Source organism: Buceros rhinoceros, unplaced genomic scaffold (genome assembly GCF_000710305.1).
Source record: "Buceros rhinoceros silvestris isolate BGI_N320 unplaced genomic scaffold, ASM71030v1 scaffold3040, whole genome shotgun sequence".
NCBI lineage: Eukaryota > Metazoa > Chordata > Aves > Bucerotiformes > Bucerotidae > Buceros > Buceros rhinoceros.
Window position 1 is genome coordinate 42230 of NW_010391112.1, and position 14510 is coordinate 56739.

Here is a 14510-nt window from a genome sequence, read left to right on the forward strand (position 1 = left end):
GACGACGTGATGGGTACAGCTAGTAATGGATAATTGTTGTTAGAGTGTTGTTAAAGTATACTTGATGGGGTTCACATTTAGGTGTGACAAATCCTTTTAAATATACTTCACTCGTTATAAAAATACTTAAGCATTTTTTAACAGCTCAGGTGCTAGTCACTACAGCAGTTCTGGAGCTGAATGTAATTCTGACAGGCATTTTCATCAGCAATGCATTCAACCAAAGAGACGGTTAAACAAAAAAGGAAGTTTAAGGTCCTCTGGTCTTTGGAGTGCAGAACTCTGTACGTATACTTTTTTTTTTGCTCAGTAAGAATCACACTAACTCAGTTAAAATCTTTGTCTTTTCTTGCTAAAATTTCATTTGCCTTTCCACAATCTTACACGTGCTCTTCGCAACCCATAAGAGTATTTTCTAAATAATTGGCATAAGCAACCTTTTATCCTTCAGCTTAACTGTGAAAAACATGTAATTCCATATTTAACAAACATGGGCCAACTGTTGAATTAATATGTAAGTGTGTGTGTTCTACAAATACACAAAAAGCGATCATTTTTGTAGCTTCGGTTTAGCGACACAAATCATAAAACATGAATGCAATTTTCCCCATTATCACACACGGTAAGGACATGAAATAAATTTCCAAACTTGCTTGCTTTTATCAATTTGGAGAGTTGCTGAGAAAGTAACTGGCTGAAAACAGATTGTTTCAGCCTTACTTCAGGCAGGCAGATCCCTTCCGTAGTTTACTTTGATGGTGGATGCCAATCAGTGGCAGATATTTACCCTCATAATTCCTTTTTTTTTTTAATTTCTTTCTGGTTTTGCCCAAAACATCGCAAAGCCATAAATGTGAAATCCCTTGAGAACTTTGCACTAGTAAAGGAAAAAAAAAAATTGCACAAACAAGTTCAAAATTACATCAGATAGGAAAATGATTTAATTGTTTTAAAAAAAAATACACTTAATTTGGCATGACTTTTAAAAGTATAGCTGCTTGCATATTTGCTGCATCTGAAGTAATTCTCTATATAAACTCTGATTGCCGTTATTACTTTCTGACAGCTTTTTAAAATAGTGTGAGATTTTGTAGAATTTATTGAGTAAAATAAACCAGGAAGTTTACATAAAAAGCTAAGAGAAAAAAGGTGCTCTTTGAAAAATTAAAGTACAACTGCTTACCTTTGTGTTTGGGTGGCATAACTGTTATCATATGCCTCATAGCTTGGATCATCGTATTCACCCCCATATCCATCATCGTATCCCTAAGGGAAAAATAGAACACTGTAGCTTAGAAAAGTGATAGATCAAACCATATTATCAAGCTGTAAAAGCAGCTTGCATCAACAGAGATGTGCTACATTTGCCCAGCATTATGTAAAACATGCAGTGTACTGATGAGAATGGCGAATCACAAAGAACAACCTGTATGTTGCAAGGGTAAAGAAATCAGTTACTTGTTTAAGAACTCAGCTTATTCATTGGCAAACTGATGTATTGTCCAAACCACAGTGATTCAATGGGATCTATGTAGAATACCAATGAGTGATAATAAAAACAAACATTTCCTAGGAATTTGTTATATAAATGCTTCCATAAATGCCTATGGGTAAAATGAACAAATGGTAGGAAAAATATATTGACTGTAGAGCATTATTAAGAATGTTATTGTGATAAGATCCTAATATTCAATCTATTAAAAAAACCAAACAAACAACCTATGAGAAACAATACTAGTGCACATTTGTGAAGGAAGTAGTGGGTTAAGATTTATAAATAAGTTACAGCAAGCACCCTTTTCTTCATCGAACATCCCATTCTTTTTACGGGTGTGCTTTTCTGTGACAAGTTAATGAACACTAACACAGGTTCTTCCCAGCTAACTGAAGGGCTCAGACAAATGCTCAGCCTGCCTAAGCTGTACAGCCATAAGTAACTTCAGAAGGTGGTTCAGCTCATCCAATGCCTGAGTTTTCTGCTGAGGAGACACCAGCAGTTGTGATCCATTGTAGCTGCCTCTGAATTAAAGAGTGCTCAGGAACCAGACAATGAATAAAGAAATAATCCAGCAGATAATTTCTGATGTGCTCTTATCACACAACAAGACAACAGGGTAGGCCAGAAATGCTGTACGGAAACACTTTTTTCCCTTCCTCTATGAATTTTGTGAGCCAATATTTTTAGTTAAATGGAAACCCAATATTTTGTAGTCACAAGAAAAATTTCATGTTATGGGAAGTGCTAAAGGAAATAGGGGCTTAAAAATCTTTGACTCATTATTATTTGCAGCAGAAGGCAATTTCATTTTTTCCCCCTCCCAAACTACGCAAAGTTTAGTTAGGTTGCAGTAGAACGGACGGCACGAGGCAGCTCCAAGATAATAGCCGTCCAATGAACAATCAATCTGGTACACTATCGTAACCACACGAAGTACAGTGTTAGTTTGGTTCTTCATTATTTCTGCTAATTAAACTCTATAAGGTATTGAACTAGACTTCACTGGTAAAGAAGTACTCAGTTATGTCTCCTTAGATCAAGCATACAAAATTTGCCTGTCCTTCTGCTCTTCTACCCAGCAGCGAGAGTGAGTGTGGATTCCAGGTGGGAGACTTCATCCCTTGGGGTGCGCTGTGGCCTGAAGGAAGGTCAGGACTTCAGATGGTGACTCCACATCTCAGGCATCTGCATCAGCCTGCAGTAAGGGAAACCTTTTCTGGGCAGGAGGGAGAGTCCTGTTTTGAGACTGGGGAATGGACTCTCCCAGAATCCGAAGTCCACACAACCCTCATCATCTTCCATTTCAGGTGGAAGTGCAGCAGTTTGACTTGCCTTCATTAGTATAAACTCATTACAAAAAGTACACATACCTGCAGACTACAATGATATATTTAACAATATACTGCTAATTACACAGTCTTGCTTTGGGGACAGGATGAGGGAAGCGATGAACCACAAGAGACAGATGTTGGTCACACCAACTAGTATGCTACCGGGCAGGATCTTGCTACTGTAAAGGTCCAAGGGTGATGCAAGTTCCTATGCGTTGAATAGCTAAAAGAAAGACATTTCAGCAAACTTAACCGCCATGTGAGAGAACAGGAAAGGCAACAATTACAAATCAGCTCTCAGTTTCTTGGTGCCTGAGATGGATCAACATTCAGCACCAGCAGGGCAGAGAACACTTGTTAATATTTGACACTTCTGTGGGTTCATGTTACAAATTTTAACAGCCTCCCTAAAGGCTCAGAGCAGGTCAATACAGTGTGAATGGTTCAAGTGGAATGGTTGGAAAACAGAGCAAAAAAGCACAATGTATTTTTAACAAAGAAAAAGTATTTTCTGGCTAATGTTCTCTTAATTGTGTCAATCTGTATGGGAATTATCTTCTAATCCTACAGGTGGACTATTTAAGGTACATACTAGCATTTTTTCAAAGAGTAATACAGTGTATCATACCAGACGCCCTTGTTCTGAAGAAGCCTTCAGGCACCTAGAATTCAGATTCAAAATAGCTCCTTGCAAATCCTTGAAGTGCTTCAAATTCACTGAGCATTTATCTTCTCTTTAACCTTCAGCTCCTCAGAAGCTACAACTTTAATGTTTGAAAGTATTTCCTGCATGCACATTTTGAGACGAAACACCCAAGCCCCATGTAGACCCTATTAAGATCCAGAAGCTTTTGAGTTTGAGGATGTTCAAACTCACATATTCTGTGCGTTATGAGGATGGTGTTTCCAAGGGCAGTTCTGTATAAATTCAGAGACCATGCCCAGGATGCCCTCTCCAAATGCAGTGCAATCTTTTACTCAGCAATAGAGACTCCTTCATGTACTCTCTAGGTCTATTAGTTCTTGTATAAACAAACAAAGTGTACTACAATGATAAACATTCTGTGTATGTATTCTGACAGGAACAGAGTTGTCCTCTCAGAGAATCAGTTACCAGTTCTGTATCCTCACCTGACTGAAAGGATTGATTACTTGTGCTGTTAATGTTTTGAATACGATTTTTTCTTTTATAATTTATACAACTTAATTTATTTTACCAGAAAACTTCACATACATGTGTATAACACAGACCTTCCATCCTGTATATAAGTTCTAACACCTTTTAATTGAGGTCTGTGCTTTTCAAGCAGAAGTATCTCAGATAAAGTGACTTTGGGACTCATCTGATCAAAATCTTGCAACTGGAGAATCCATCTCCACACTCTTCAGAATATTAGAAAATTTGTATCACTTCCAGTGAAGGAGAAAAAAGCACTTCCCTAAATCTTGAGTTCTTTGAAAAGGTCAATGAGGGTGCAGATAAGCAGAACTCAAAGGAAACAGGTTCCTTTAAACTCCAAAAAGTTAAAGAGGTTTGATTCTCAAAGCTATCCAAGGGACTGGGGTTGGTTGCCTGGAAAGACTCTTTTCCTGTATGAGGAGCCTATTTCCCCATGGTACCTGCCACCACCAATCAGAAGAAAAAGCTTACTGTTATGAACTGAAAAATATGAAAAGGGGGAAGTATTAGAAATATTCAATGTCAAACTGATAGCCATTTTTAGCTAGGTTTTTATGCCAGAGTTATCCCTATCTCAGGCAGTTCTTAATAAAGCATCTCTCCAAAACAGAAGAAAAGGACTTCTTTACTTTGTGTCAGAGAAAAGGGAAGTAAGTCTTTAAATGACGAGGATGTGCTCTGGCCTTACAGTGATACATTCTGAACTGGTGATAAAAGAACAGAGATACACATCTGGAGCTGCAGTGGGTCTAACGCTGTTGTTAAAAAATTATGGATGATTTTCATGAGTTTTGGTATAGTTTAGAGTTAAAAAATAATAGCAACAACAAATAAAAAAGGAAAATTTAAAAATGAAGCCCAATTAGAGAAAAGACTACTTTGAAAATGAGCATATTTTAGTATTTATCAGTCTTTCCCCATGAAGTGAAGATAGGAAAAACTCGCAGAAGAATCTCAGAATAGAACATGAAATTAACATTGGGAACACTTACTTCAGGAGCAAATATGCACTACTCTACCACTGATAAAATTACAGTTAGAGGAGAATGTTGTAGAAGAAAAAAGGGACGTAATCAGAGAAAAGGCTTACATTCTACTACTTGAGAAAAAGTTAAGTATCAATTTGATTCAACACCCAAGATATCATTGAGGAAGAATTATTTTATTTATTTAGCTCTACTCAAATCCTCTCCAATTTTCAGATGCTGAAACAAATATCAGAAATACAAACAAAATAAGTATCATCAATAACAAGGTTGTCATAATGCAATCCGATCACTTTAAACATGATTTTCCTACTAATTTTTAAAGTCTTATTTCAAAAATCAACAGCCTACACTCAAATGCATGATGTTTAAATCATGTCTTCTCTGAATAGCCTTAGAAAATAGGATTTTCACAGCATGCACTGAAAAATGGTAGGTTTCAGCTCCAGGAAACCAAGAAGGAAAATAATTCTAATACTTCTAACAAAAAATACTCCACTCTCAATATTTTATGTATGTCCTGGTAATACATGATAAAATACATTGTAAGGAAGTAAAAACTAATTAGTTATTAGAAAAAGTTGGGGTAACTCATTCAAAAGTAGCAAATTACAAAACAATTGGACTTTTTTAAAAAAAATAGCTAAATACAAACAACAAGTCAAAGTAAAATGGGTTACGCAATTCATTATTTGGCAAATATTTGAACAAGAAAAATGTCTGCAGCAAGGGTAACCCTTCTCATTAGCTGCACCAGCAGTACACAAAAATTAATAGCATAACTTGCAGAAGGTGAGGGTATAAAAATCCACTTTTAATTGTAACTAAGTAAAACCATTTTTTTTTTTCCCAGTAAAGGGAAGCTTTGCATAGCTTCCACTATTTTCTTCCCCTTGCTTCTATAACTCTACAAACGCTGTCTCACTCTCCTTTCTGTAGTGACTTGGTCACATCCATATTGCCTCACACATCCATATCACCTTAGCTTAGAAGGCTAAAAGCCAGTCTACCACTAACTGAGTGATAGATTCCTGTAAGAATCACAGGATAAGAAATAAAACAGTTTTAGAGAGTAATTCATCCCACACACTTCTGACACCTATCTGAGGACAAGTTGAATTACTCTCCAAATGAGAGCTTTCTTTCCAATGACTATAAACAGAGCCCAGGACGGATGTGTTAGATTTAGATAACTAACCTTTAGGTATGCAAGTTAATTCATTGTTTGAAGGAATTTATTACCTGGAGAAAGCTGAGCTTGTAAAAATCAGTGCTGCTAAGCTTAATTTTGAAGTGACCTGAGACCCAGAATGCAATGAGAATGCTGTGAATGATATATGGGATTGGTGCACATGAATAGCACCTCAGACGGCCCCTGTTCAGAGGAGCTCTCAGGTTAGTTGCAGGCATGCAACTGACTTTGCACCTACCACTCAGGAAATGCTAACAACTATGGAAAAATCTTAAATTGGACTCCTTTTACTATATATGAAATACTGAGAGGAAATAGGGAAATACATCTGGGAAGTTTTCTCCTTCCAGATGTATGACTCACATCCTTAGCTAGTCATACTGCCTGTTTGGCTTAATGAATCTTACAATTTTTCCTGCAAAGGGCATTCATCAGTGCTCAGCTGGCTGAGCCTCTTTACAGTGCTATGAGGGAGAGAACTTGCCTTCCATCACAGCCCCACTCGTATGTTTGTTGCTCCATCCTCAAGTCATTCTATAGTGGGGCAGCTTGGAGTATATGCAGAGGAACATCTCAATATATTAATTTTATGTAATGTAGACAAATTGCAATTTCTGTCTACTGACTACAAAGAGATAAAAACTGAAATTACTTTAGATTTGGATTACTCAGTGTTGAAAACCCACAGTTAGAACAGATGAATCTCACTGAAGTACCTGAGCTGTTAGTCTGTTGCTGATCAAGGATTTCCAGGATTGTAATTTACGCTTAGAAACTAAAAAACTGAATATATTATTCTGGAAGTACATATGCTTGCTATCACAGCTAGCCTTAGATTCTTCAGCTTTACCTTCAGGGTCAGAAAAAGAGCAACTACACATTATCAGTTTGTTGAGGTTGATACATATCCCCTGCGCTAATGTGATCTACAAAGACCTCTGAAGATGAACTCAAAGACGAGTGGAGTGGCGCTATATCCATCAAAATGATAATTAATAGAAATATGAATAAAAATAATGCTGAAATTCAAATAGGAATACCAATAAATTGAAAAATCAGAGCTCTATGTTATGGACTTCATAAACGCAATATATGAACTAGAGTCTGCAGTGTTGAAGACCATCCAAAGTAGACACACTTGCCAGAGGCAACAAAGTAATCTCAACATGTTTGACCTCTTAACAAAACCAGTCTTATTCTTCACATACCAGCAATAGGAATCACCTTTACAACTGAATGGTAAAACATACAGAGATGAACATTTTTCACATAATCATGGAAATAATTGAAATTTCGGTATAATCACAGTCACGGAGATTCTGCAAATTCAAAAATGTCATAGACATGCACATAAATGAGCTATTCATGTCCTCATATTTCAATGGTTTAAATAAACTTCATATTGAACAACTAGGATAATGAGTCAAAACAAGTTTACTACCAAGAAGTCCTAAAATTGATTGTACACAAGGTAAACATAGGACAGGGGCCACAGAAACAAATAGCTGTGCAATGCCAAAGCAGTCACAGTAGAACAGAATCTCAGACGCTTCTAGAAATTGCTGTGTATTCTCCTAAATGCAGAGTTCTTTTTTTATTACTATTATTTTTTCTGTAATTTTTCAACTACAAGCAAGATTAATAAGACTTAGAATACATTCTGATGTACTGAAAATCAGAATGGAATAAAAACATAAAAGAAAATCCAATAGGAATGAGACTTTCCTTACTCTTTCTGTATTTGCAATGTAGCCTACAGCATAATTTGCTGTTGCAATTATTATACTACAACATTCATCTAACATCTTTATTTCTTCAAATCCTTTTGTTAGCTCTCCTGTGTTCATGGAGACACATAAAACTTCTAACTTGCTCTGTATAATCAGCTGCTGCTTACATCCATTTGATTTGTTGCACTTTCCCTGCCCCCTAACCTTCCTACCATTAACAGTGGAACCATTCCCTCTTCTGTTTTACTTGGGTTTTTTTCATACTTCCTTTACTTACGGAATAGCATCCTAACCTCAGCGTGAATCCTTTACTCAGCTCCTATTGCACATGAATGACTCCTTCTTCCAATATCAATAAAATTACTTTAGTAATAAAAAGCAAGTGGAGATGAAAAATAATCCAATTCCTTCTGTATCTGCAATAAGTTGTATTTTTGCACTTGTCTCTGATCCCTGAAGAAAGGATTTTTTAATTGTTATTTTTACTTGTTGTGGTTTATGCCTAGCTGGCAACTAAGCATCACACAGCCACTCACTTGTTACTCCCCCAGTGGGATGGGGGAGAGAATCAGAAGAGTAAAAGTGAGAAAACTTGTGGATTGAGATAAGAATGGTTTAATAATGGAAATAGAGTTATTTATTATTAACCAATTTAAAAAAAATTGTAATGAAAGGAAAATAACGAAAAGAGAGAAAAATAAAACTCAATAAAAATAATTGATGCAAATGAAAAACAATTGCTCTCCACCAACTGATGCCCAGCCTGTTCCTGAGCCGTGGCCCCCAACCAGCGTTCCCCCTAGTTTATACACTGAGCATAAAGTCATATGGTATGGAATATCCCTTTAGCCAGTTGGGGTCAGGTGTCCCAGCTGTGTCCCCTCCTAATTTTTCGTGGCTCCACAGGCTCCTCACTGCTAGGGCAGCATGAGAAACTGAAAAGTCCTTGATGTAGTGTAAGCACCGCTCAGCACACCTAAAACATCAGTCTGTTGTCACATTATTCTCATCCTAAATCCCAAACTCAGCACCGTACCATCTACTAGGGAGAAAATCAACTCTATCCCAGCCAAAATCAAGACGTTACTGATGCCTTGCACTTGAGTGATGATATATTATAATAGCAAGTTCCATTGGTGACAATATATCACATAAATGGCATTTAAATGAAAGATTGCTTTTTCCCCCGTGAACTCAAATTAATAGAGTAGAAAGCAGCTTTTGGCTGGCAAGGGGGGACAGACTGTAATACACCCATTCTTGGTTTTAATTTCTTTATCACATCCAATATTTCTCCTTCCAAAATTTCAAGTAAAGGAGATGGTGAACTTCTTGTGCATCCTAATGCTCCCCCAGCTGTATAATCAATAGAAGGAGCTGACAAAATCTGTCTGTATTATGGTTTCTTGTATTGTAGATACAGAAATGATTACAAGTATCTACTAAAGACTGACACGTTTTCTGTCTGAGTTTAGCAGCTTATTGACGGTTTAAAACATTTCACAACGGTTTGACTTGCTGGACACAATGCCTTAAAAGTAAATAATTTCAACCTTAAATAAGCTTTATAATAATCCAGGAAATGAAATTTCCAAGTCTTGAAAGGTTGGAAATTACAAGGAATTATCTTTTCTATTTTCCAACCCTGGAAACCTGGACCACAAGATTATCTATCTTAGAGCTTATAAATGTGCAAGTAAATGTTCAGGCACCAGTAAAGAGCAGAAATGCTTTGATAGGTGCTTTACAGGACCCTGAATTGCATTTACTTTCAAATTAAATTTCACTCTGGTGTATTATTAATGTTGGAAGTAGGCAGATTAAATACAACTTGGTGAAATGCAAGATACTGTGCTCTAGTAAACACATCCTCAAATTCTGTAAACTGCTAATATCTCTGAATTTACAGAATTCACTCAGGAAAAAAACTTGTAGGAGTCATCATGATTAACAGCTAGGAGATCTGTACAAATTGGTACAAATTTTACTGCATTACAAAAATCTCCACAGAAATAGCCTTATATTTTCTATGTCAAGAAAACAAAATAAAACACATAGCTTAATTCTGTCTACAGTCCTGTTAAGGATTCCGTAGATTAGCAATACATAACAGTAACAAAACAGTGGCATTAGAGACAAAATTGTTTAAAGTGCTCAAAAGACAGGGCAAATAAAGATTTATTTATTTGTTAAACCTGAACCAGGTCTAGGTGAGAGTTCAGGTGCTGTTAATGTTGGAATCTTTATATCCTAATTTTGCCAGGCATCCCACCACTTTTTCATAAATTACAACTCGTTCCGAATCCAAGTCCAAATGTCTGAGGTTGCTACAAAGATAGTTCATCACATATTTCCTAGAATCTAATTGTATAGAAAAATATATCTGAAAACAAATTTGGGTACTCTATTTTAAATTCTCTTGTTTATGTAATTTGCATGATTTTTATTCTTTACATAGATATTTAAACTATTTTTCTTACCTTATAGAAGACCATAAAGCAGTGCTTAGGAAACATAACAATGGTAATTCTTATTTGGTGTTGTTTCAAGCCATAGAGATGAATAGTATTTCACCAGTTCCATGATACCTTTGATTTAATTTTTGAAATTTCAATCTGAATAATGTGTCTCATCAATTTAAATGTTATGTAAATTAATCTAGTACTAGGGAAACTAAATGTTGATATCAGATGTAGAAGAGATGAACTCTTTTTTATGCTTATGACAATGATTAAACTTGTTATATAAATCCTGCTTACAGTGAATGCAGCAATGTTTGCACTGCTGTTAATCACGTTTGAATGAACACATTCCTGGAAATCGTTCTTTTTTTCCTCTATGCTGTACAGGAATAAAACCCCAAGTGCCTACTCACAGCATCTTCTTAACCGTAATATTTCATTTTCAAACAGATATTGTCAGACCAGGAAATGCAGTTTAGCATGATGTACAAAATGCAAGAATTAGAGGTAACGCAGAATTTCCTCTTGGTTTTAAAAGATATGTAAGAAGAGTGAACTTAACTAGCTCAAACTTGTACAGGAATTATTACAGAAAGACAAGGTATAATTAAAAGCGAACATGTAGAATGTGATGGGATTTCTCATTTGTGAATACAATAATAAGCAAAACAGCAAATGGCACTTAATATTTTTTATTATGAGATACTTAGAGGTAGTCTCTAACAATTTAGAGAAAAAAATTTATTTAAAATAGTTATTTCCTCAAGTTCAATCATGCAATTAGAGAAATTAGAGGGATTGAAAAGAACAGATCATCTATTAGCAGCTCCTGTCAGATATGATTGCTCCTTTCAGCACATCTTCTAGTGCTTTCTCTAATCAAATTCTAAACATTGGCAGTAGGAGGAATTCCACCATTTCTCTTGGGAGACTGTCTGACAGTCTAATAGATCTTTGTGTCAGACACTTCTGCAACTTCAGCCCATACAACTAAATATATCTCACTGTACCAGTGAGATGTATTCTCCCAGCTCAGTATTCTCTGATGCCTGCATTATAGTCTTCTGTTTTCTTCCAAAAATAATTCAAATATGAAGACTCAAAGTCAAATGTAACCCTGACATAGACATACTGATCAGTAGATAGTACAGCAATGAGTCAGAAACCCCCATATCTTCATTAAAACCTTATACAGAACCTTACCTCCACAAATCCCTTCCTTTTCCTTGGGTCCAGTAAACAGATGTGCTGGAAAAGCTGTCCAGTCGTCTTTGACTGTACTGGATCAAGACTGTCAAATACTAGAAAGTCTTCTAACAGAAATGGCTCTCGGGTGGCGATAGATGGCATGCCTGAATTAAATCCTTGAAGTCTGTGGAATTTTATTTATTTCATTAAAATCCACCCAGAAAGTCACAGGGAGTCAGTTCAGACCTCAGAGTGGCAAGACACTCCACTTACCCCACAAGCCTTTATGCTGTGCACCAGATCTAATTTGCAGATTTTATTAAGGTGATCTCAGTGATGCAGATATAGATCACAGTAACAACATCCACATTAATCAGAGAATGAAAATCCTGATATGTATGGCATGTTCCTAGACTGTTGTGCTACAAACAGGGATATATCATGATCCCAGATTGTAGCAAGAAGGAAGGAGGAATAGTAAGAACAGTTTCCCTTACTGAATGCTACATTTTTTCCTACCATGCAGCTGTAATTGCTTTGTTCTAGCTTAGTCTCACCTGCTGGCTATTGTTCAGGAGTTAAGTACATTAAAGATACAGAACCAGGTAAAATCAACATACTGAAAGCACTAAGCGGTATCTATGGTAATTGTAATGCTCACCAAGGGATGAAAGGAAAGAAAAAGCATAAGGAAAGGTAAAAAAGGCCAAAAGCCCTGTTTATTGTGAGACTATTCATTTCAAAATAGCGATCCTGACCTTTCTTGACACAGCCTGGCAACAAATGAAGAAAAAGAAATTATTAAAAATATTGTACTGATTTTCCTTTACCTTGTAGATGTAGTAGCTACTACTACAGCATGTACTTTACTCTATACACTGCAATAGAGACACCGAAAGCAGAGTTCAGCAATCTTCCCAAGCATGAATCTGGATTCCCCAGTCAAGGGCTGGATTCCTAAAGCTGTACAGATCATCCTGGGCCATGATTGCTCCAGTCACTGTGCAGTCTACTAACGGCGTTCAATAGTGCAACTGAAAATGGACCTGGAGAATCTCAATGTTTCTTTTAGTCCATCTCTTTAGCTCACAATTTAATTTTTACTAACATATCTCCATTTGTTTTCAACTATTTTTTTAGTATATTTACCAATCAAAAAATTTCAAGTTGTTGAATAGATGAACATTTTAACGTGCACCGAATCATAGAAAGCATAATCATACCACATCATTGTTCTACTTTACACTCCCCAGTGTTTTGTGAAAGACGTCATTCTAGATTTTGATGAGTTCCTAGAAACCTTGCTCTCGGTTTATATCTGACCAATCATACATCTGATATACTTATAAAAATGCTGTGCACTGTAGAAATCTAATTTTTTGTGAGAAACAGGTTCCTCTGTTGTATTCTATTTATTAATACATTCAGGAATATACACATAAATTCATATATGTACATACATATAGGCATCTAACTTGCTCTTGCGAAACAGCAATATTTGCATCCCTTTAATTCCAGTTACATTTTATGACTGTACGTGGTTTTAAGGCTCAGAAAAAAGGATGGAAGGTGGAAAGTGATGTTCACTATAATGTAAAATTCTGGTGAGGTGTAATTTCTAGTTCCTCTTTCAACTTTTTAAATAGCATAAGATGTGACATGCAGACTACCTTCTAAAATAAAAAAAATATTTGAAGATATTATCTCTGGCCATAGATGTGGAAGCACAATATAGACTGCAGTGCACATTTAACTGATGTACTTGAAATCTTGTGTTGCTGGTTTTTTTGAGTTAATAAATTTTGTAATCGTTCCTCATAATTTCTCACTAAGCTCAGAATACTTTCAGCTCTATATTTGGCATTGAAAATAATTGTGTGATTTTAGTTCTTCAACAGTTTAAATTTAGAGCTTGCATGCCAAGTCAATTTGCATTAATCTTCTAGCGAGAACTACGTGTCCTTCCCTGCAACACATACAAATGTACATACACGTAAGCAGAAAATTATATAACCAATTCCTACACAAAACATTTCTGTTGTCTCTCCAGCTTTCTCGAAAAACTGCAAGACTATCATAAAAAGTTTTCCATCCTAATCTACCACTCAGGTCATATCCTTGGTTATTACATTATATTGATTTTTTTCAAATTCTAAAGATTAATTAAGGAAAGATTAGTTCAGGAATGTGAGGTTTCCAAAGAAAGCATTGAATATCTAAATTTGGTTGTGGGACATACTCTTGAAGAAGGAAGTTTTGGATTGCAGTCCATGGTTCAGTAATTATTTGGAATTGTATTTCGTTATTTTGCAGCATTTTAATATCGTTAGCGCAGAAACAGAACACGGAGGTAAAATTATCTGTTCTCCCCCACTGGCATTTTATAAGGAAGATACAGCTCCTCTTTATTCCTTAGTTTTCTAGCTGCAGAAAAGACCCAGGGCTGTAAATCATGATTACCCATAATGGACTTCATAAATAGATACTTACACATATTTACTCATAACTGAGTAAAATTCAAACATGCTATTTAAAGTTTCTATAACATTGCAATTGGGATGTTAACCACAGTATTTTAACACTGAAAAAATTTGGAAATAGCAATCTTTTAAAGTTCTTGATTTCCAAAATACCTTTGAATGTATATACCTAAGATGTAAATGTTGATGTTTAAATACATAACATCTGTGTAAAGACTTTGTTTATAGATAGTCTTCTAATTGTCTTTTGGAATGTTAATTTCACAAAGATAAGCAATTCTTCAGATAAGTATTTTGCTTTTGCTTTCCCTTTTAATGAGGGAGCAAACGCAAAAACCACTGAATACTTGTTTCCTGAATTAGCTTCTCTGCTTTTCACAGAAACTAGCATTGATCACAGAAAGTAGAAGAGAAAAATATTTTTCTGCATTACTATCTGTTTCCTGGATTGTTCAGTCCATGT

At 35.8% G+C, this 14510-nt stretch overlaps 1 long non-coding RNA gene across 1 annotated transcript in view; it reads right to left on the reverse strand.

Moving 5' to 3' along the window:
• LOC104496898 overlaps positions 1-6391 on the reverse strand; it is a 35467-nt gene extending 29076 nt beyond the window's left edge. Inside the window, exon 1 of the long non-coding RNA XR_727821.1 lies at positions 6348-6391. This is a non-coding gene — a long non-coding RNA (uncharacterized LOC104496898). The remainder of the gene's footprint in view (positions 1-6347) is intronic.
• Between the last annotated feature and the right edge of the window lie 8119 nt (positions 6392-14510).